The sequence below is a fragment of the Vicugna pacos genome, chromosome X (assembly GCF_048564905.1).
Source record: "Vicugna pacos chromosome X, VicPac4, whole genome shotgun sequence".
Classification (NCBI taxonomy): Eukaryota; Metazoa; Chordata; class Mammalia; order Artiodactyla; family Camelidae; genus Vicugna; species Vicugna pacos.
Genome location: NC_133023.1, coordinates 86,393,317 through 86,417,876, shown reverse-complemented (window position 1 = coordinate 86,417,876; position 24,560 = coordinate 86,393,317). Strand labels below are relative to the sequence as shown.

The 24,560-nt window shown below is 37.1% G+C and overlaps 1 protein-coding gene across 6 annotated transcripts in view; it reads right to left on the bottom strand.

The window, feature by feature from the left end:
* STAG2 (STAG2 cohesin complex component) overlaps positions 1-12,824 on the bottom strand; it is a 108,208-nt gene extending 95,384 nt beyond the window's left edge. The window contains exons 1-2 of one of the 6 annotated variants that reach the window (XM_072956804.1): positions 11,919-11,937; positions 11,496-11,626 (exon numbers count right to left, since the gene is read on the bottom strand). The gene's annotated coding sequence lies outside the window, so the exon portion shown is untranslated. Of the gene's footprint in view, positions 1-11,245; positions 11,352-11,495; positions 11,858-11,918; positions 11,938-12,478 lie in introns of those variants that run through there. The other 5 variants (XM_006203981.4, XM_031671361.2, XM_031671360.2 and 2 more) reach the window with 5 other exon arrangements.
* Between the last annotated feature and the right edge of the window lie 11,736 nt (positions 12,825-24,560).

The following is a 24,560-nucleotide window of genomic DNA, read 5'->3' as shown; positions in this document are numbered from 1 at the left end:
TTTTACATGACATGGCCAAAGAATATTTCACTGAAATGCTAATTACTTGAGCAAAATGTCCTGAAGAACTGAGGAACCAGACAGGGGACCAGCAAATACAAAGGCCATGAGGTGAGAATGTATTTGGGCAAACTACTAAATTTCTTTACGCCTCAGTTTTCTGTAAAATGGGTACAATATCCCCCATATCATGTAAGATGTAAAAGTAGTATATTATATCAAGTATCTGATACATAGAATGTACTCAATAAATGAGAATACTAAGTTATCTGGGGGCCTATCATGCCAGCAAAACCCTCAACATATTGTCTGGCACACAGATAAACACTCAGAAAAAGTACTGTTATCTAATTGCCATAATAACACAAAATGTAGGTGGAATCATACCCATTTTATAGCTAGGAAACCTGAGAATCAGAAATTAACCCAATCCTCTGTTGACTTCTAAAATTCCTATTAAGATGAACAAACATACTCCATAATTAAAGAGAAGGCTTAAAACAAATACACTGGCAGGATGAGGAAATCATTCACATTAATGTCAACAATCAGCAGTATGTTGCTGTGGCACTAAGAACACAGACTCTACAATCAGATTGCTTGGATTCACATCAAGTCTCCATCACTTTCCTAGATATGCGTTCTTGAGTAATTTAATCTTTTTGCTTTGCACCTCTGTTTTCTCATAGGTAACAGGAGATAACAGTATCCACCTCACAGGGCTATTGGGCGGATAAAATGGGTTTATTTTTGAAATCATCTCTATTTCAGTGCCTAGCATATAGTTACACAGTGTTATTAGTAATAGCATAGAAGTGCAAAAAGGAAATCACCATCAAAATGTTTCTACATCCCATGGATAATTTTAGAAATTGCAAAGATACTGAAGATGGAAAAGCAACAGAAAAGGGATGCTGGAGAAAAATGAAAAAACAGAAGAACACGAAAGTGGCATCATAATGTTGCTTGGATTGAGAACAATTTACCTGAACAGACTGTTCCTTTCAGTATTATTGTCCTTTAGTAGGAAAACTGCTAGTGAGATATATGCCAGCAATGCTTTGTATAGTATTTTGTTTCATAGTTTATTTTATAAGAAGTTTAATTCCTTAAAATTCAGGTGTCACTTTACTGAGGATTAAAACAAATTCAATACAAGAAACTTTATCATCTTCCCCCATCCAACCCTTTTCCAGGTGTTATTTGATGATTATAAAATACAAATATATCACATGTAACTTCAGGTTGAGAATAATTTATTCTCTATCAGTTCTTGGTAGAAAATAAGCCTTTCTCCTACTTAATTTCCAAAAGTTTTCTGACTACTTTGAGAAGTTTCACTTTCTCAGTCAATTTAGGATTCCTGCCCCTTTTTACTCATTCTCCCAAAAAAGTTATCACTACAAACCTATAAATCATCCCACTGGGAGGCAGTATATCACTGTGTAAAGAAGTGTGCTGGAATTAGGCAGAAATTGGATTGAAAAGTAGGCTCTGCCACTTACTAGCTGAATGAACTTGGGCAAGTCACTTAACCATATTGAATCTCAGTAAATGAAAATACCAACTACCTCACATGGTTGTTTTAAGAAATAAAAATTAAATGTTAGGGAGCTTTGCCATGTAGTAGATCCTGTAAATTATACCCTGTTGATACACACTTTATCATTAGTGCAAAGCCAACCAGAGGAAACTAACTGACCACTTCTCTTCCAACATATAGCTCTTTAAGATGAATATTAATAATGTAATTATAAGGCAGGGTTACATTTCTAGAAAACCTAAGATTTTAATTACCATTTGAGAATCTGCATAATACATATAACACAATGAAATAAGGATTCAAAATCAGATAAAAACATAATTCCTTGCCTGAGAAAGTTAATCTGGTCAAAAGATAAAAATGGGGATATTCACCAATATTGTACATATGAACACTACGTATTTATACACACAAATAATTACCTCACATGTTAGGTTTGCTATTTTTCTACAGCAACATGGATAACTGCTTCGGTCTAACTTCAAAGGTTTAGGAACTAATTCCCTACTAAATGATCTTTTCTAATATAATCCTGTATTGTCCAAATAATCCCTCTGAAATTTTTCAAGTATACTTAGAATATCCAAATATGAATGCAACTACTAAATATTCCTCAATGAATAGTAGTATTTTATGCATTGATATGTAATCAAAACTCAAAAAAATCCATTTGTCATTGACAAATTTGCTTTTCAAAAACATACCTTCAAGCTTCTGCTTCCCTGCCAGCCATGGCTACCACCACTTCCTCAATTCTCCTGCCAGGAACAGTCTGAGGAATGTCTTTTGGCTTGAATGCATGGTGGAAACAGGGAGGGACATCTCCCAAAGGAAAAATATTACTGCTTTGCTAATATTTCCTACATTTTCTCTACTTCTTTTGCATAGAAGGGAAATTCTCAAAGGTTCATGTCCCTAACTATCTTTAATACTACTTCCTTAAACCATTAAAAAAAGACCTATTTTAGTAAGAGGATATTAAATGTGTTCTTTGTAGTAACATTCTAGTCACCATAAAGTTTGCAAATTAGGTACAAGACAGGAGATACATTGGTGAGTATGGAAAAATTCTTGCTTTTGAAAAGAGAAAAAGGCTAGACATCCAATAAAAAAAGATATCATATATTCCAATCCTGAAATGGAAACACTACTTTAAATATACCAAACCTGAATCTTCATATATACGTAGAGAATGAATTTAATGAGTATCGTATACTGCTACAAGGACATTTCAAGCTAACACTGCAACAAAGAATCCAGTCAAAAAGTAAAACACAAGCATGAATAAATTTAAATTCCTATTTAAAAGCAATCATTTAGAATTTGAAAGAAAGAAAAACACACAATAGTCCCATGTAACAGGAGTGATTGTTGATTGCCCCTTTTTCTTTCAGACAGAAGCACAGTATCACTAAGGTCTCAACTTTTAGATGACAGTAACTGGTTATAAAGGACGATCACGGGCTTTTTAACTTTAGTCTGTTAACAACCAACAAAGACTGAAGCATTCCAAGGCTACATCAACAGTCCACAATTGTTATTTTCCCCTCAAACTTTTCAGAGTAGTCCTTACTTTTAAATACTTGTCACTAATCTTAAATTAAGAACACTGTATCAAAACTGCATTGATGGCTATCGGTTTCAGCTTAATATTCTTTAACAAATAGTAATCACAGTACATGTTTTCAAAAAGTGTTATTTTTAGCCCTGTTAGGGTGATAAAATCCAACTGACAGTGTTAACTGAGGGGTAACAACTATGTAGTTTACCATTGTTATTATATCCCTTCTCCAAAAGCACTTTAAGAATCAGCTGATATTACAATGAATGAAGCCTTCTGAAAACAAGGCAGTTACACATTTTGTACAAAATTTCATAGGGTTTTCACACCTCCACCCTATCCATGGGCCCCAGATTAAAACTCAGCAATAGCTTCTTTAAAAAAAAAACTGTATTACTTCCATATAATAAATCAAACCCACAAGGTAACATTTTGTTTACTAGTCACTATGCGACCCACAAATTCCTTCATCTTGTCAGAAATGCAGTGTCTCCCCCCTCTCCCTGCCCCTTCCAACTTCATGATGGTTTTAATGAACTAAATAAATGCCTTTAAAAGTTGAATAGACCTACCTAATAAACTCAGTTGTTCATAAAATAGTGACACCAACAAAATTTCCAAGTGAAACCCAGGTGGAAGAAAAACACAAATTCCTCAATGAAATATTAAAATAGCCAAGTATGGAAACAAAACTCAACGTCTGCTTAAGATCAGCTCTCTACTACTTTACCACCTTCCACTAAAAGAAAAAAAGAGGGGGAAAAAATATTAGTTTATAAAACAGTAAATCTGCGATTATGCTGAAATCATTTCTCCAAATGTTTGAATTCACCTACAGCAATCATTTTTGGAGGGTGGGGGAGTACCACAAACATGAATAGGCCAGCAACACAAAGAAACTACAAAACTCACCAAAAATAAAAGACAACTATGAATTTTATGAAATGACACATCAATCTCTGTTAAGACTTAACTTTCAAATTTTGTTACAGAATCAGTTTAACTTTGCATAAGTCTCTAACTCGATCTTTTTCTTTCTTTTTCTAGTACCACTTCTCCTTAGTCACAACTGTTTCTCTTTCAGCTTTCTTAGAAGAAATTTTTCATGTAAGAGCCCCCATGAAACATCATACAATTCACATTTCCTTCTTAAAAAAAACCATAAAAGGAGCCTGAATAATGTAAGGAAAACAAACACAGATGTAAACACTAAAAGTAGTTATCTTGGAGTTTTCTCTGTTTTCATTTAAGAGAACCTCAGAGAAGTTGCTTTTCAACATTAAGACATATATATAATCACTCAAGTCACTTGAAAAAAGCCAACTGGAAACTCTACTGGGTTTTAAAAAAAATACTGTATCTTGCCTTTCACTATCAACCCCATACCAATAAAAACTCCTCCAAAAGAGCAAAAATAAACTCCAAGAATGCAGCAATTTAAAGTAATTTAAATCACTTTCATGCCCAAAGAAATCTCTATAGAGGTTCCAAATCCCTTCCTGCCACTTATTAATTGGGCAAGTTACTTGGCCTCCCCATGTTTTGGTTTTCTCTTCTGGAAGGGTGGGGGTGGTATTAATTAGGGTCATCATACATCCTAGTTTCTCTGGGAAAGTCCTAGTTTATACTATTATCCCAGCATGCCATCTGGTTAGTGCCTCCTTTCACTCTCAAGAGTATACTAGTTTGAACAATAAATCATATGGCCACCCTTAGAAGGTTATCAGGTGAGCGAATACACATAAAGCATTTATAGCAGTGGCTGGCACATAGTAAGAGCACAGTTAGTGTTAGCTATTGTTCATGTTAGTCACTGTCAAAAGCTTCTTATGAAAGGTTTTGAGTAAGAATGAACAGAGTTCCCACGATATTCTTTTTTACAAAAAAATTATTCAACTTCCCACATTCAATATTCAATTCTTTAAAACAACTAAGTAGCACTAACTGCTTGAAATCAAAACTAACCAATTTATCCCACAGAGATGGCAATATTATCAACTGCATTCACGTTTTATCAAACGTAAGTTTTTAGTAGAGGCTAAATTAGGGTTACTGACAGAAAACTACAACATTATTTAGTGCCAAACCAAGTACCTAACATTCTAGCAGCCTTTCTCAACCAGGGTTCCTCATGTTAATAACCATAAAACTCAGAAAATGATTCGACTGACAATTTCCTGAATTCTCCCAAGAATAGTACATAACCGGTATCTTTCTAGGTGCACAGGACAGAAACTAATTCATTACATACAATCGATGCCTTGGGGCATAATTCTGTCGTAGAACACCAGGGTCTCAGTACTCTTGGACTACAAAGGGAAAAAATATGGATGAAAAGATTCAATATTGAACAAAGAATCTGTGTAAAAGAATGTGTCACCTAGAAAAATATTACCTACAGAATGAAGTTTAAGGAAATGATTAACATAAAACATATAAATTTGACTCACGGCTGTGAAAAGCACTAATATTTTCAGTTTTACCTCATCTCCACTAATTTATCTTAGGCCAGATATACAATACCTAGCATTCCTTTGGATAAGAAAAGTTCTAGTTACAGTTTATGAAGAGCAGGAAGGAGAAAGAGGAAAAGCAAAGAAAACCAAGATTCTAATCACTAATGAACCAAATAATCCAGGGCAGTAATATTAACTATTATCTGATAAAAAATAAGAACAAGAAAATTTAATAAAGTGAAAAGATGAACTAGAATAGAAAGTAGAAACAGAGGCAGTATTAACACTTAGAAGGAAATAAAATATTTTTAAGGTACCATTAAATAACAAAAATCCCCCCTACAGAACCAATCAGAGCACTGAACTATAAGAGTCACCTAAAATTTTATTTCAAATCATTCAATAAATATGCTGAATGATTGGAGAACTATTCTCAGACACATTTAGCCTCCACTCTATATAGAACTTAAATGACAAAAAAATTAGTGAAACCATTCTACCATATATCATAGTACAACCCCCCCAAAAAAATCAAGAATACAATTCAACATATAATCCCACAAACTTCTGTATAGTTCGCATACTCAAGCAAAACCAAAGCTCAGATCTATTTCAACTATTTCAGTTATTAGTATAAAACACAATTTAGACCTTTCATCAGGCAGCAAGCCATCCAACCCTGTGTAAAAAATCTGCATTTACCCCGCACTATACAAGAAAAAAATCTTCATTTTCCAACACTGAAACGATACATGCTTTCTGGTGCTAGATATTCCAAAGATCTAAGTAAGTTAAGAGAAACTACTGAGCTTAACAAGAGTACAAAGGTTTTGAGGTCAAACTAATTTGGGTATGAATTCAGGCTGTCAATGATTATCACATGACAAGTCATTTATTCTTAGAGAACCTCAGTTTTCCCATCTGTAAAATGACAACCACCTATCTTGTAATGTTGCTGAGAAGATTAAACAATACATTTTAAAACATTTAGTACAGTCATTGGCATTAAAAAGGCATTCAAATGGCAACTAAATTAAGAGTTTCTTAGACTATCTCAGGATTCAACAAGTTATAGGTCAAATCCCATTACAGTGTTATCCAAGCAAAAGTGTAAACAGGACTTACTTTTTCCCCCCTCTAACAAGGTTCAACAGCATTTAGACAACATATTTTTTATAAAGAAATTTTACCTTTGAGTTGTACATTAGATTATCCAGTTTCTAGAAATCTCCCTAGTATGTCTCATCAAGCCTAGTCATGTATTTTTCAATTAAAATAATAATTAAAAAAAAGAGACCATCATACTATTCACCCTACCTTGGGGGAAGGGGTGGGGTTTAAAACAATTTTGATAATCTATTGACTAGACTAATCATATGTAAAGACTTGTTTTCTTCTAGTTAGTACCAAAAACAGAAGTACAGCAAGCATATATTAAAAATACAGTTCAGGTAGAAGATTACTACGGCTGCTAAAGAGATAGTTTTTTTTTAAATGCACATACACAAAAATCAAGACTACACCATGCAACACCATTTACACTGAAGAAATATAAAATTTGGTTAAATTAAATGCAAAGCAGGCGACTCAGGCGACTGAAAAAAAAATCAAGCTGACAATTCGTTTTCTCACATATCGTTGCCAAATAGAACATGCAATAACCAGCACTCGAGATAGCCGGAAATATACAGAATTATTACACAGGGACAGTACTGAATCACAAATTAAAAGTCCTAAATATGTATCAAATGTAGAAATTACAAAAGGAAAACATTAAGAACTTTTAAAATGATTTGTATCTTTAAAGTTTCTTCTTCACTCTTCAATAGTTAACGTTTCAATATAGACTGACACCCAAAGCTAACTGGCACTATCCCAATGCCTTTGCTATGCTCCCCAACTCCCAAAATAAGTATACCATGATGCTCCACTGCACAGTAATCTGTTGTTTTCAAGTCTTCAAATAGTCTAATAGCAATTTCAAAGTGCTAAAACAAGGCCAGCTTTTTTTAACATGTGAGACACGAAAAAGTCACATTAAAGAGATATGAACCTTTTCCCACTGAAATGTAATAGATCATTGTGTTCATCTACTGTAAATTTTAAGCTCAAAAAGTTAACTTGCAACATCAAAAACTTAGTCTTCTACCTATTATGCAAAAAGAATATGCTATTCACTGTTTACTCCCTTCCCACACATGACTGTGGGTGGCATCAGCTAAACATGCAGAATATTAAGCATTACTAAACTATCCAAGGCGTATTTTCACATCTAACCCTGTATTCCAAAAGGATAATCTGAGCATGAGGCTGTCCCCCACCCATTTAAATTCGCAGGTTCTCAGGCGCCCACCGACATCATTAAGGTTGAAAAAGAAAACAATGAAAAAATAATGTAGTTTAATTTCATTAAAATCTTGAGTACTTGGGCTTAAATAAAAAATCCTAACTAAACAAACTTCAAAACTGCCACTCATAATTTGTTGGTTTAGTAGTTTAGTTCTTACCTGACCACAATAAAATAAATCTGAAGTCAATCCTCATCAACTATTCAAGATTATTTGCATCTGAATAAAAATTCAAAATATATGTTTTCTATTTAACATCCTTTTAAAGCTAAAAGGTCGAACATAAAATACATAAACAGACTAATATTAATTATGAAATGTCTGTTCCCAGCCTAGGGTGGAATTTTGCTTTTAGGGAACACACTTCACCAAACATAAAAATTAAATATCCATTATTTTGGGTTCCCTTTAGAACTTTGACATATATTCAAAAGTACATCTCACAGGGTGAAAAAACCTGACAAGGAACAACAAAAAGTGGCAGATAATAAGGCATTTACCTTCAAATAATTTACAAATTCTTTGTAGGAGCAATTTACTAATACACTTATTAAGGATACTGACAGTTTTAACCGCAATGCATTTTTACTTTAGTGTTGATGGGTCAGAAGTTCTTAACATAAAATATTAAAATATTTTACACATCAACTTTTAACTATTTATAGCACCAGATGGTTAAAGGTGGGGGGAGAGTTAACTCATTTTATATGTAAACATTCATTTTCATATCAGTTTGGAAAAAAAAAAGAACCTACCCCACCCTCACTGCCAGTCTCTGATAGCTTAGAATGCTATAGTTATTTCACAGTGAGAAAGAATAGCTAATAAGTACATTTTCTTTTCCAATCCTGTTCTCTACCCATTCATTAAACACCAAATACTGGAGTTGAATTCAACTCCTACCTCGATCTTCTTACCAGGAATGCTCCCTAGGGCACCGGAATCCCTTCCACAGTCACTTATTCCAACTGCCAAAGCCCCTCCTATTAATAGTAAATCCCTTTCATACTGACTCACTGGAACTCCAACTTAATGAAATAAACACCAAGCAGAATTTACAAAATTTGCAAATGGAATTTTCTATTTTCAAAGGATTAAAAAAGAAACTAAAAGTAGAGCACACTGAGACTAAGTTACAAATATTTAAAGTACAACCAATTTATAAAAGCATTTATTTTGCTCATTCTATACTGTTTAATTTAAATATTTTTGAGTCTGTATATCATTGTGTAATTACCTATACACAAGGCCAAGTCTTCCATGCAAATATGTAAATAAACTAAAATAATTACTTCAAAATTGCAAGACAATTAGAAATTTTTTCTTCAAAATTTTTTGTTTAATTATGGAAACATTCAACTACACACAAAAGTAGAGAATAGTAGTACAATGAGCTCTCCTGTACTCATCACCCAGCTACAATCATCAACTCACGGCCACTTTTGTTTCATCTCTACCTTCCACCTCTCCCTCCCAATTATTATCTTCAGAAAAGAATTAAGAGGAAGACACTGTGCTCAGTAAGTACACTGAGAAAAATCCAAAGATAACAAAAGTATCAAAGACTAGCAAGAAGCCAAGAAGCTAACAATGTAACTGTACAGCCACCGTATAAAACTTGTTAGTAATTTTTTTAAAGAATTCAGTTTTTTTTAAAGGAAATAGCCATCTTTAAGAATTCTAATGAAGTCCATAAGCTTCAAAGGACATATTTAAAATTACATCTAAAAGGGTAAATAGGAATATGTGATAAAAATGAACTTAAACATCTGCAATTAGCTTACATTCACTTAGTACCTAGGTTCAAAACGAAAAAAAAACTATGTAACAAAATGTGTCATAAAATTACAATTCAACCACTTGAAAAACCGCTGAACCCTTATGCTTTAACTGGTCCTTCTGATTCCTAATTATAGATTGATATCAATGTAGAAAGAAAGCCAGACATTCTAACGTAAGTGGTTTAAAATGTTCAAAATTAACCCCACCGTTCATTGGGAAATATATGAAACCAAGTCTAAACTACCTAAATTGTATGTCATTAAACAGAAATGTATCCACTTTCCAAGGGCCTTTTTTTTTTTTAAATAAGTTCACATATACCCTTAAACGCAACGCGCTAGGGTACAGATAGAATTAGGAGACCGCCTCCTGCTTTTGCTCCTAACCAATACGCAGAGAGAGAAGGTTGGCAGGAAAGTGCTGCGAGGACAGTAACAAACACCAGCAGCTCCCGAGCAGGCCATGCTAGAGCCAGGAATGACGCACTTCGGTAACCCGACTCTTTCTCCCCTCCACCCCCGCCCCCAGCAGCGGTGCTGACACCGCCAACAGCCCGGAGTAGGAAAAAAAGACAACAGAAAAAAGGCAGAGGTTGGACCGCACCAGGTTTCATCAAGAAACCTCGATTATTCCTCTTTCGACACTAACCACTAGGACTAAACAGGAAAAGAAGCTTCGTGCTTAAGCAAGTCCCATCATGGTGGTTTAAGAGTCACTAAATTAAGCTGATAATGAGTCCAATCCACAGAGACAAATACAGGGTGTGGCTGCTGTGAAATACGGCGGTCCGTGGGAGAAAAGGGGTATGGAATTTACACTCCAGTGTGAGGGGAAGATGGGGCTTTACGGGAGGGGCGGGGGGGACGGCCCGCGCATTTTAAGGAGCCATTTCAAACCAACAGAAGCTTTTCGTGTACTTAAATCTAATCCTAGAGATCAAAAGTTTCCAATAGATATATCACGTAAACTGTAAATAACCATTTAATCAAATACCATGACCCTCAATTGAAAAACTACATCCAAGAGAACGGAGGAGGGAGAGGGAAGAGGGAGCGGTAGGCAACAACATATAAAACATTTCTAGGCCACGGAGGAGAAAGTCTCACAAACGAGATGAAACTACTAATGCAATATTAAAAATTAAAGCTGAACACTGCAGCACGAAAAAAAATCACACGATAAAACCCATTACAGTTCAGGATTAAAAATAAAATGACATATACACCACGGGGGAGCGGAAACTAAATGTCGAAAGTACAGCGGTTTATAAAAAACTAAAGGCAAAACAAGACATTCTCGCGACGGGGGAAAAAAAGGGGAGCAGAAATCAACAATACGTTTACGAATGTAGGCCAGAAGAAAATGGGAACGGGGCTCAAAGTTTTGCGGAACTACTTGATGCTGTTTCCCACACCTTCTCTCTCCCATGGCCCATCCGACCCTTTCCGTCCTAAAGTGGCCGTCCGCAGATCACCGGGTACGTGAGAGGAGAAAAAAAGAAAGTCAACCCCAAGCAAGAATAAAAGTGTGGAGGGAAAAAGCAGAAGCTGCCTACCTGGGGCAAGGATCGGCTCAGTTCGTGCCTTGAGAAAGACAGTGCGGGTGGGGGTGGGAACGAAAAGCAGCACTAAAACTAAAACAAAAGTGGCGCCAAAACCCCCCAACAAACAGCCTTCCACTCCCGCCCTTCCCCCCTCCTCCCATGCCAGGCAGGCAGGGCCCCCTTCGGGGCAAGGTCTGCACGCGGGGGCCAACACCGCCAGACCCCAGCCTATTTAGAGAATTGTTGCCCGAAGAAAACTGACCGAAGTCGGGCCTCGGAAGGGATGGAGAGATCGATGCCAATCGCTTTCCCCGGCAGTTCCCCCACCACGCGCTGGAGATGATGGGGCGGGGGAGAAGCAGAGGGGCCCGTCACATGAATGTTGTTCCCTCTCTAGGAAGGGAGGAAGAGAGGGAGGGAGAGGAGGGAGGGAGGAAAGGAAGGAGGGGAAGGCAGAAGGGAGGGGGCACGAGGGAGGGGTGTGATCAGAGTAGATTTTCCCTCGCCTCCCTCGGTCCGAGGCCCAAATATACACAAGCGAGCCTCCTCGCCTCCCCTCCCCCCTAGGTTCCCAGCACCACCATTTTGCTCTCTTCCTTCCCCTCGCCGCGATACCGCGCTCCCCCCCACCCCAAGCACGGCTGCCCGGCCTTCCTCCCCCACTACGGCTCGCACCCCACCCCACCTCCAGTTAGGGCTCTCCCAGGCTTAAGAGCCTGCCGGAGAAAAGGCACCTAAATCTAACGCTACACCGAGAAAGCAGAGCCTCCATCTTGCGCTGCTCCGCGTTCTCCATTTTGGGCCACCCATGGGGGGGGTCTCCGTGGAGGCCCCGAGGGAGAGTGGGACGAGGGAAGGAAAACCTTCAGCAAGGGTAGTCGAAAGCAAGAGTCCTGCGGTAGAAAGCCACTCTAGGAGTAGGAGGTAGGGAGGAAGGGGGGCTGGAAGTTCCTTGGTAGTGTTGAGAAAGCTACTTGGGGGAAGAGGCGAGAAAGAAGGGCTGGGGGTTACGCGGGGACGGGGCGGCTTCTCCCCGCCTTCACTTGGCCGCCAGCTCCACAGCCGGCCCCGCTGGGGGCAAAGGAAGAAGAGGGGAAATTAAACGGCAAGAGTGCCCAGTCTCTTCCCCTCCCAAGTCCTCTCTCTCGCCCTATTTCAACCACACGCGCCTCACGGTGGGCCCCGCGCCCTCCGGGTGCCCCTCCAAACTTCTAGAAGCTTCGCCTCCGCCATTTTATAACTTACCTCCCCCCTCAGCGTACACAGAGGCAGCAACGAGACTGTTCGCCTCCCCCACTCCTCCTTCCTTCTTTCTTAGGCCGGGGGCTTCTTCACCCCTGGGCTGGTACAAGATATTTTTCCCTTCCTCTTCTTTACACCCTCGAATTCTACTCAGGGACGGAAGCTCCCGCGGTTCTAGAGCGGTGGGGGGTTTTGAAAGTGGCGGTCGGATCCGGCGGGTTTTTTTTTTTCTTTTTTTTTTTTCTTTCTTTTTTTTTTTTTTTTTTTTTTTTTTTTTTTTTTTTTTTTGGTGGCGCTTCGGGATTGTTTGGGGTGTTCGCTCTTCGGCGACTTGGAGGCGAATGGAACGCGCAGGCGCCATCTGTCGGCCGCGAACCCGCGCCCGGCTCCCGTTGGGAGGGAGCGGCATCTAGCGGCAGAGAGTTGCCACTACCCCGCCTGGCCCCCAGCCCTCCCACCCAGCGTCCTCCTCCCAGTCGCCAGCCAATCGTGGCCGACTGCCTCCCGGGTTCAGCGTCTCCGACGCCGCCTCCCAGCTAGGCGCCCGCAGGGGCGCGCCGCCGAGTGGGGTAAACAAGGTGCCGTGCCCGCGCCTGACTTACTCATTCGTTTAGCAGCGCTTCCGCAGCGCAGCCGGTTGGGCCGCGTTTCCTCTTTTTTTTTATTGGGGGGGTCGAGGGGAGGGTGATAGGAATGTCCGGCGGAGCCTAGCGCCGTGGGAAATCGGAAACTGGGCTAGCTGAGGACTCGTGCCCCGGGTCCCTCCGCCCCCCGCGCCGCCCGAGGTGGCAGCCCAGTCGAGCATCACCCTTCGGTGTCCCCTCCTGTGACACGCCCCAGCGAGGGGGGCCTTCGGCCCTAGATCCCGGACCCTCGCATCACCGCGCCCCTTACTCCTTCCCACCGAAAGAAAACTCGCGTAACTCCAGCACCTGATCCTAAGTGATGCAGCGGGGTGGTTTTTTGAGTTTTTGTTTTGTTTTGCTTCCTTTTTGCTTCGGGTGTAGAGGAAAAGCGAACTGATTCTCTACCGGGAAGACCTGGCGCTGGAGGGAAAAAAAAATTTTTTTTCCCTATACAACACTAGTCCCGTCTCGTAGAAAATGTGGTCTCTCTTTCCAGGGTCTAGGAGACTTAGGGGACTGGGCTACTAGGCTAGGCTGGGCGTTCGACCAGTTTATTCTCCACTCTTCGGGCGGAGTGGAGGAAACGGGACGGAGCGCACTGTAGGGAAATCGAAATTCGGGCCGAAGGAGTCGAGGAGCCCCTACCGGGTTTTCCCTGCCTCCCCCGCTTTTCCACCGTCTTCCTGGAAGCGTGGGCGGAGGCGGCTTCGCGACTTTGTTAAGCATTTTGGTTCCTTTTTATCCTGCCTCCTCACCCCTCCCCCAAGATGTTTAAAATACAAAAGAAACCCTTAGGCTTCTTCGACCCGGGTTAAGTCAAGTCTTTATCACCCTTTTTTTGGTTGGCTTGTTTGTTTCGAATCCAGCATCCCGGACCTTTGACCGCCGAGAGCTCTCTACGCGGGGGAGATCAACTAGGGGAGGGCCTGTCCCCTCCGAAGCGCCGCTTTTCCTAGGACAGGAAGACGTGACCTATGACAGTGTTTCCATTGCTGTTACAGAAGTTCCCTGATTTATACAATAGTGTCTATTTAATAAGAGCTCTTCGTTTCTGTTTCTTTGTTTTTTAAATTTTGGTTAAGCTATTCCTTTAATACTAGGTTTCAGTTAGAAGAAAAGGAATAAATGTATTTAATAACAAGACAAATTTTCCAAACGAGAAATAATGCAAGAAGCCCAGTGTAAATCGAGAATTCACCCGGTATCACTTCTAAAGCATTCATAATGCAATATAATGATTTTTTTCAGTCCTTAAATTATATTCCTTACACGCCTGTGTCTAGTTTCTCTCCTATCCTCTGTGCTTACTGGGGTTTTTTTTTTCCCTGCAACTTTAAAAAAGAGTTATGGTATATTTAATCACCTGAACAATAAAAGTTAAACAGAAACATCTAAATATCAATAACAAGAAGTAAAATCTGAGACATTTTTACTTAACCTCTGAAGCTTTGGGGAGTGGAATACTATTCAAAATAAATTTCCATTTCTTTAATAGACCATCTTTGGTAGAATATTATAGTTTTTAATAGATTGAAGTTACAGAATGATGCAGCTAGAGCATTAAACGGAATAGTGGAAAATTTACAGTTATATAAGTTAATGCAAAATTCCACTTAAAGTAATAGAAAAATTGGGCTCTGTATCAAATCATTTTACATTAATTTAGTTCAGTTGTGCCAATTTAATATCAATTGATATTAAATGATTTCCTGTTTTAATACTAGATGAAAACTACTGATTTTCTGCTCCAAACATTACATTTATAGTACATGGTGCTAACAGTTTTTCATCTATTTTATAAATTTATATTCTCAGCTGATTTTCTAGCAACTGATACTTCTTTAAACAATTTTATACTTTGAACAAAATTGAAAAGTTCCTCTGTTTAGTAAACTTACTTTCATTTTGTAAAAGATAACACTGAAGAAGGTTAATAACAAACTGGTGTAACATCAGAAATAAATTTTATAGCAAATTTATACCAATATTTAAGAATGTTTCACAGTAGCTTTTTTCTAGAGTTCATTCAGAAAATATTTATTAAACCTTCAATATATGCAGATCACAGTCCCATCCTGAGAAGTGGAATTTATTTCTAGGATACTGAAAAACCAAGAATGCACCCTTAGAATTTGAAGACAAAATGAGAAAATCCGTCAAATAAAATATGTAACTGATGTAAAATAAGCTTTAATCTTAATTATTTGTAGATGTCCTTCACAAGATAACATTGCAATAGCAGAATCTTTTGCTGCCTGATAAGAAATACTGAAAAAGTAAAGTTGAATATTTAGAACATGTGATACTGTGTAAAGGGCAAGACACTATTTGATGCAGAAATATTTTGGTCACTAGAAATGCATACTATACAGTGTAGCGGAGATAATCCTCCAGCCTTACCACAGCTTGGATAAAGCTTCCCACAATTCCCTTTTCTCTGAGTCCATACAAATGGAGCAAGCTTCTGATTATAATTAGGTCTTCCACATAGTCTCCTACTCTAGATAGCAAACATTTTTTTTTTATATTTTCTATCACCATTCTAAATATGACCTATGATCCAGAAGCCTGAAGAGTCCACAGAAATTTTAAATGATGTATATCAAAATACCATAAACAAAGTCAAAAGATAAACTATAAGCTGTGAGGAAATATTTGCTACATGAATGAAAAAGGCTAATTTCTGCAATATGTAAAGAATTCTCACAAATCAATAACATGAAAGTACTGCAATAGAAGAATGGACAAAAGATAAAAACAGTCAACTTATTGGACAAGAAATGCAAATGGCTAATAAATATATAAAATATGTAAAACAGTGCTCAACTTCATTCACCACTAAGATATGCAAATTAAATACCACTTCTATCAGATTGGCAGATATTTTAAATTTGGACAGTACTCTGTTGGTGAAGAACTACAAATTCTCATACCATTGATGAGAGTGTAAATTGTTAAAAAAAAAAGTTATCTCACAACGTAAAATGTAAAATTGACGTAGCATTTCCATTTCTAGGAATCTGTCATACAGATGTGCTCATACAAATTATACAAGGATATACTTAGAAAAAATTTTATTACAGCTTTGTAATAAAGAGAAACTGACAACAATAGAAATGGCATCATTAGGGGACTGGTTAAAGAAATTGTGATACATCCCTACAATGGTATTCTATGCCCATCATTAAAGCAATTAAGTATATATTTACCTACTGATGCAAAAATATGTCTAGGATAGGTTAAGTGAAATAAAATCAAATTACAAATAGTATGACCCCATTTGTGAATATATATATTAACAAACATAAATGTGCTTGTATAAGCATAAAAACAGTCTTGAAAAGTATACAAGAGACCTCACAATAGTTACCTGTAGAGATGATGTAGGATTTTAGGGCCTGTAATTTTACTTTTCACTTTATATATTGCTTCCTCATGTTAATTTTTTACAGTTAGCATGTATTACTAAGGCAATTTTTAAGATCTTATACTGGTTACTCTGGAAAACAGTTTGGCACTTTCTTATGTAAACATACGTTTACCCTGTGACCCAGCAATCTTACTCCTGATGATTTATCCCAGAGAAATGAAAAGTTATGTTTACACAAAAACCTGTACATAAATGTTCATAGCGAATTTATACTTGTAGTCACCCAAAACAGGAAACAACCTAAATGTCCATAAATTGGTAAATAGTTAAAAAGACTATGTTACATTTATACAAAGGAATACTACTCAGCAATTAAAAGGGAGCTATTGATACATGCAACATCTTGGATGGGCCCCAAGGGCATTATGTTTAGTGGAAAAAGCCAATCTCAAAAGAGGCACACACTGTATTATTCCACTATATAAATGCTCAAAATGATAAAATTGTAGAGATGGAGAACAGGTCAGTGGTTGCTCAGTGTTAGGGTTGGTGAAATGGTGTAACTATTAAGGAGTAATGGGAGAGAGTTTCTTTGTAGTGATAGAACAGTTGTGTATCCTGATTGTGATGTTAACTTAAATCTACACATGTGAAAACATTTTATAGAACTACACACATACACACAGAACTGTGTGAAAAAAACTGGTGAAATCTGAATAAAGTCTGTACTTTAGTTAATACTACTGTATCAATGTCGATTTCCTGGGTTTGACAACATAGTATGGTATTGTAAGCTATTCTCTTTAGGAAAAGCTATGTGAAGGGTACATGGAATTCTCTATTATTTTTGCAACTTCTTGTGAGTTCTAACTATTTCAAAATAAAAAGTAATAAAAAATTTAATGCTGGTATTAAAAAAACTCTGGTTAGTAAATTATAAATTAATAGGTTGAATTTCTCATGTACAAATCAATTTTTTGTGAACTGGGATACAATTACTTAATTTCTGAAATCCTTATTATCACTCCTCTATGAACTTATATGATTAAGGGGCTGACACTTTGATACCCAGGAGTAGACTATGGACTGTGGCGTCAACAGGACTAGACATACCAATAGGCCTTATCTAAAACAAATAGCTAGCACCTTCTAAGACATCTCAAATACCATATTATTGAATTTGCTGATTTTTTTTACTGTGACTAACATATAATATTTCCAGTATGAGTTAATGAAACTGAAGTTATATGTATATACAAAAGATTCAGTGTCTCACATCCGCTCCTTCCTACTTCTCATCTGAGCTGCAGTGATAGTCCTATGTCCCATTTCTTTGCATCCAACCCAATCCTCATTAGAATACTACCTTACTTCCTACTTTTTTTAAACATTTTTTATTGAGTTATAGTCATGTTACAATGTTGTGTCAAATTCCAGTGCACAATTTTTCAGTTATGTATGAACATACGTATCTTCATTGTCACATTTTTTTTCGCTATGAGCTTACTTCCTAATTTTATGCTTACTTCCTTACTTCCTTCTTATTCCCTCACTTATTCTAACTTATTCACTTACCTACTCTCTTACTGGCTCAGTTGGCCTACAATAATGCTCCTCAGATATGAATGTCCTGAAGAATAGCCTGGGAATCTTGCTAAAATGCAAATTCTGATTCTGTAAGTCTGAGGCTAACTAGGGTGGAACCTCAGAGTCTGCATTTCTGACAAACTCTCAGCTCATGCCCAGCCGACGCTGGGTCTAAAGTCCACCCTTTGAGTGTGAGGGCCCAAGGAACAAAGTACAAACTCTTTAGGGTAGTTTTTAGCGCTTTCCACACTCTTATCCAAATCTCATCACTCATAACTGGACTTTGCTGGGGCAATGTCTGTATAGCACTTATGTACGGAGCCTGAAATAAGTGTTCAAAAAATATGTGTTGGATGATTGGAGGAATCGATGAATAAACTAAACAACTATTCCCTACTCATACACCATACTTTCTAAGAAAACGAAATTACTTCCCATTTTCCTAGTACTTTCCCACCTCTACACCTTCGCTCACTCTATTTTCTCTCCTTTCCCTGGATTTGCCCAATTCAAATTCTCTTCATCCTTAAATGCCCATTCTAAATGAGAATATCTACATAAAGCCTTCCCCAATGTCCTAAGTTGGAAATAATCTCTCTCATTCTGCGAGGCTTCTCCCTACCGGATTTTGAATGCCTTGCAGATAATAATAGTAGTAGTCATGTTTTGTTCACATTTGCTGTAACCATCATGCCTAGCACAAATGTTAGCATATAGTAGAAAATCAATGTTTAGTAACTTCAAATGGGAGAATAAAGAATTATCTAGATCAACACTATGTATTAGAATTTTTTGTGATATTCGTAATCTATGCTGTCCAGTATGGTAGCCACAAGTAGCCACTGATCACTTGAAATGTGGCTAGTACAACCAAGGAGCTGAATTTTTAATTTTAATTAATTAAAATTTAAATGTAAATGGCCACATGTGGCTAGTGGCTACGTACTGGGCAGTGGCTATCTAGATAATTCTAGTTACAATTGTTCTTCATTCAACAATATTTACTGAGTGCCTCCTGTGTGCCAGACACAAAATAGGCTAGGAGCTGATGATACAAACATGAATAATTCATGGTCCTTGACCTCAAAGAGCTTGCAACCTATTAAGAAAAGATAGGATCAAATAAATCCAATCAAGTGTTATAGTTGCTATTATAGAAGATTGACAAAGTAGAATGTGTGTCCAAAGGTGAATGTGGGCAGGAGTCAGAAGAGGGTTTATAAGCAAGTTAAGATTAGTATTCATCAGGCAAACAACAGATAAAGAGCTTTGCCCAGGGAGGAGGGTGAACAAAGGCATGGAAAGTCAAAAGAGAGAGCCCCCCTCCTCCTGGAACTACAAGTAGTTCATTTGATTTACACCTGGGAAGCAGAATGCATAGAGCTCTATTAAAAGGAGAGCTGGAGAACTTTGTGCTGGACGTATAGGCAGGAGCCCGATCCAAGAGGAGCTTGCTATCCCATAGGCAATGGGGAGCTATGGGAGCCACAGGCTTATTTTCACATTTTAGAGAGATGTCTCTGGAAGATGGATTGGAAAGGGTTAGACAGTCTGAGAGATGATGGGGCTTGGACTAAGCAGTAAAAATGTAGTCAGGGTTTAGACAGGGTATATGTGCTTTTTAGCTTGAAATAAGATGATAATTACAGTGAACATCTTTGTTGTCTTTATTTAATAATCCATTTTATTTTCCTTTTTTTTTCTTTTTTTGCTTTTTGCATGTAGAGACAGAGCCTTCACTGAATGGCCAGATCTCCATGGAGGCAAAGTTGAAACTTGATATGAAAATTTGGAAATTTCAAGGAGAAAACTACCTTCTGCTTAAATCATTTGAGAAATACTAGCCAAAATAACTCATTCCTATCAGCAGCTAATTCTTTCATCACTTAATGCTGGCACTGGTCCTAGTTATTTGTATTAAGTAGTTAAACATGTCACAGGATTTGTTTACATAGACAGATGACATTTGCATTATTTTTTGAGCCAACATTTAATAACAACGAAAAAGACTTATCAAGGCATAGGCAGACCTATCAACTCAAACTTATGGATTACTTTAAAGGTCCTATTGTGATGCAGGATTTTTCAGTATGTTCAGGAGACATCTTTTTAAACCTATACACATTTAATGGCTACATTATTCTTCATTTTGTTTGTTGCTGTTGTGAAACTGTTGCAGGGTGTTACCTTTTATAGAAACAGGAATAGTTTTTGGAAGCAGAAGCATTATTGTTAGCAGAATAACAGATACACAATACACACACACACACACACACACACCCAAAATAAACATTTTTAGGCTGTTTTTCTATATTGCTGAAGATGATTTGGTTAAAATTAGCATTGCCCAGAACGTCCAATGAGACTCTCTTTTATTGGCATGCAAACAAGCTTATAAAGCCAAGGTCATATTAACAACTAATAGGGACACTAATATTGATAACAACAGACTACTCCTTGAATTTAAATGCAATGTTTCTTACTAGTAACTACCAATATTAAGTAAAATCCAAATACTAGAACCACTGTCAGCATTTGATGTCTGTCATTGGTAGCAAGCTTACTGTCGTAATGCTGATAACATTTCTAATGTTAAATACCGGATATTAATGCTTGTGGAAAGATTAAGAAGTGTGAAGAAAGGATGAAAGGAGATTTGTGAAGTGGAAGAGGGATAGAGATAGAAACTTCTGAGAAAATACATTTTATCCTCCAAATATAGAAAATGCTGAATCAGATTCTAGACGAAACCTTTTTTTTTCTTTTTAAAGGGTATTATTGGGACAAGTGGCAAAATTTGAATAAGGTCTAGTAGAGTATATAACAAGTTTCTATCAATGTTAATTTCCTGATTTTAATAATTACATTGTAGTTACTTAAGCCGATGTCTTTCAAAGAGATACACACTGGAGTATTTAATGGTAAAGGGGCATTACGACTGCAACTTACACTCAAATGGTTCAGCAAGAAAGGTAAATATATTCTTTATGTACACATTATACATTATGGTAGTGTGCTAGAACCTGCCAGCACCGGCTCACAAGAGCTGATTGTATATGTCTTCCCAACTTCAGTTAGTGACCTCACATTGGGAGCTTGAAATCAGCCATGGTGAGAGCATTTTCACCAGGAAAATCAGCAAATGCTATAGATCAGGGCTATTTTTTTCCCCTGGAAAGCCAGTTGTTAAAACATATTTGCCACGGATCAAAATCAAAGATAATGTCCAGATTCATGACATTTTTTTGTGTTATTATAATTGATGGGTTATTCTATTTCGCTCTTAACCTGAGTTGATAAATTAAAAAAAAAAACCTAGTGCTGCTAAATACTCAAAAATAACAGTAGAAATAATATTTTTAATATGTTATCTTCTAATCACTGGAAAATAATACCTTTCAAAACTCAAAAAAGGTAGGTAAATATATACATTACCTTAGTTATATAGTTATTTATGGCACACTATAAACTAAAAACAATCACATATCTAGCAGTAGAAACCAGTTCAGTTATCCCCAAACACTGCTTGCCTCCCAGGCACCTGAATTCTGTGTGGGACTTTGTGAAGCCTCATGTTCTCCATAAGGTCTCTCTTGAAGACCACATTCCACGTTGGTGCCTTCCTTACTGTTCCTAGAATTGTGTGGAAGATACACAGAAGAGCCTCCAGACTAACCCCACCTCGTTTTTCAAAGGAGAAACTGAAGACCAAAAGATTAATGTCCCCAGTTTAACACAATGTCCAGTGACAGGGTTAGGAGCCACACCTTTGTCCTCTCATCCACAGCCCGGAGCTATTTCTCTACACCACCAGAGAACACGCTTGCCAGACCAGATTTGAATTATAGATCATAATCTCCTGCTTCCTGGCCAAATTTAGTATGCTTACTCTTTCCGAGAGTAGGAACATCTATCTAGCACAGTAGCTGCTCAATACATAAAATTTGGTGCTCAATAAACACTTGATGTATCCATTAGTGTGCAATGCCTTTCACATTCTCTTTTTTTTGTCAAAGATGCCTTTCGATTTATTTACGAAGCTATAAAACCTGACATGTATTTTCTTAGAGCTGTAAATGAAGAGCTGGCTACCAACAATGAAAGTAAATGACTTGTTTCTCAGAGGGTGGGACATCCAAATGTCTAGGTGCCAAATTATAAAATGAGATCAGCCTTGGAGTCCGTACTGAGGTTTTATTCTTTCAGATTTAAATATGGTTTATAGAACACTTTGAGAATCAATTTAAAGTCACATTTCAGGGCAAAACATTATAGCCATTTAGATATTCTTAAGGGAGAAGTGTATTAATGAATAGCACAAGACAATGCAAAAAATAATGGCTATCAGAAGTTGTCCCTATTTAAAAAAAATAACACTTTCTTACATTCTTCACAATGAGAAAATGATAAAATTTGAATACCTTTTCAAAAGGACTACCAAATGAAACTTAATGAGGTTAGTAGTCTAAGATCCTAATCATCAGAGACTTTCAACTGGGGTCTTTATTCTTTTATGAGTTGTTGAAACATTCTTAAGGTTTACAGCTTACCATTCAGCAAGTTAAGACTAATAAAACACCGACTTGACCAATTCAGTATTTTCCCAAGAAGAAATAACAAAACGGGCAGAGTTTGAAAAGACATTCATTAGCTACAACTGTTGTGACATAGACTGCAAAACCTTTGAAGTCTAATTATCACGTGTGAAAAATCGTATGCTGTTGCATTGGAGGTCAGGTTCTATCCTTCAATTTGCAGATAGCAGTATGTTAAAAATAAAAGGCAATCAAAAATTAATGAGACCAGTATTTGCTATCATGACATCATTACTTCAACTATATTGTAATTTTGATGATCAGGAGGATAGCTGCAAACATTTAGATCTAGAGAAATTCTCTGATGTATGTGCACAGGAAAACATGTACAAGGATGTTTATTGCAGCACTTTTTATAATGGAAACAACCTAAATGTCCATCACAGAAGAGTAGATATGTTGTACTATATTCATATGATGGACTACTATGCAGTGGTGAAAATGAACTAATGCTACATGTATCAACATGGATAAATCTCAAAAATCATGTTAAAAAAAGCAAGGTGCAGAATAATAGCTAACACATCACACTCAGTTTATTATGTTCCAAGTGCTTTGTATGTATCAACTCATTTAATCCTTAAAATAATCTTATGAGGTAGGTATCATTATGAATTTCCATTTTATAGATGAGAAAAATGAAGCACAGAGAGATTAAGTAATTTGTCCACACAAGTGGTAACATGTACAGCAGATATTCTAGACTGCCTCTGGCCACAATGTTTGTGCTCTTATTCACTGCACTGTACTACCTCTACTACTGATTGTATGATACCATTTAATAAAGCTTAAAATATGCAAAACAAATTTCTATATAGTTTTTGGATAAATACATATGTAGTAAAAATTTGAAAACATGCATGGAAATGACAGGCATCAAATCCACAGATGTGGCCCCTTCTGAGAAAGTGAGACAGGGGAAATGAATGGAGGCAGGACACTTCAACTGTATCTGTAAATTCTTATTTCCTTTTTTTTTAACTTTTTTTATTAAGTTATAGTCATTTTACATTATTGTGTCAAATTCCAGTGTAGAGCACAATTTTTCAGTTATAATGTAAATTCTTATTTCTTAAAAAAAAAGATCTTCAGTAAATATGACAAATTTTTAAGATTTGACAATGCCGGGTAGTGGGTACAATGAAGCTTACTATATTATTCTCTATATCTCTCTGCATTTGTAAAACATTTCATAACTTTTAAAGCATAAGTTTTGAAAGAAGAAGAAAAGAGAGAAAAGTTATGTTATAAAGCTGAAACATGTGTCTTGGATCTCCAATATAATAAACAGCTCTGACTGTAATTTTAAATATTTATACAAATAATACAAAATAAAGATTCTGTGACATTCAGAAACCCATTTTCATTTCAGTTGAAATGCACTTGGGTATTTAATAAAAGCTCCCTGATACAACCTAAAAAAATTAGTTTCTACATATAAAAGTAATGAAAACTTCACAATAAAATATTATCAGCATCTATTTGTATAAGCACATCATATACAGTCTCTTGAGAGACCATGTCCAAATTCAATCCATAAGTCCACATAACCATTTGGAATGTAGTACTGTTGTTTACGCATTTAAATTATATTGTTTAAAGAAAGTTGTGCTTAATCAGGGAAAAGGAAGAATTTTGAAAACAGCTTTCAGAAGTATCCTGATAAATGATCACGTTTGAAAAGATGCATAATTCTACTTGAATAATAGGACATTTTATTTGTGTAACAACTAGTCCCACGTTTTTAATTTAAAGGTCAAGCCATTGCTTTGGAGCAAGGCAGAGGAGAAAAGACACTGTCCTATCTCCCTGTTTGCAGACATTCAAGTAGTTACACAAGACCTCCCAAGATCTAAGATGCAATGGCTTTTTCTTAGTTTGGTGGAAAGGGGGCTTCTGTTTTTGCT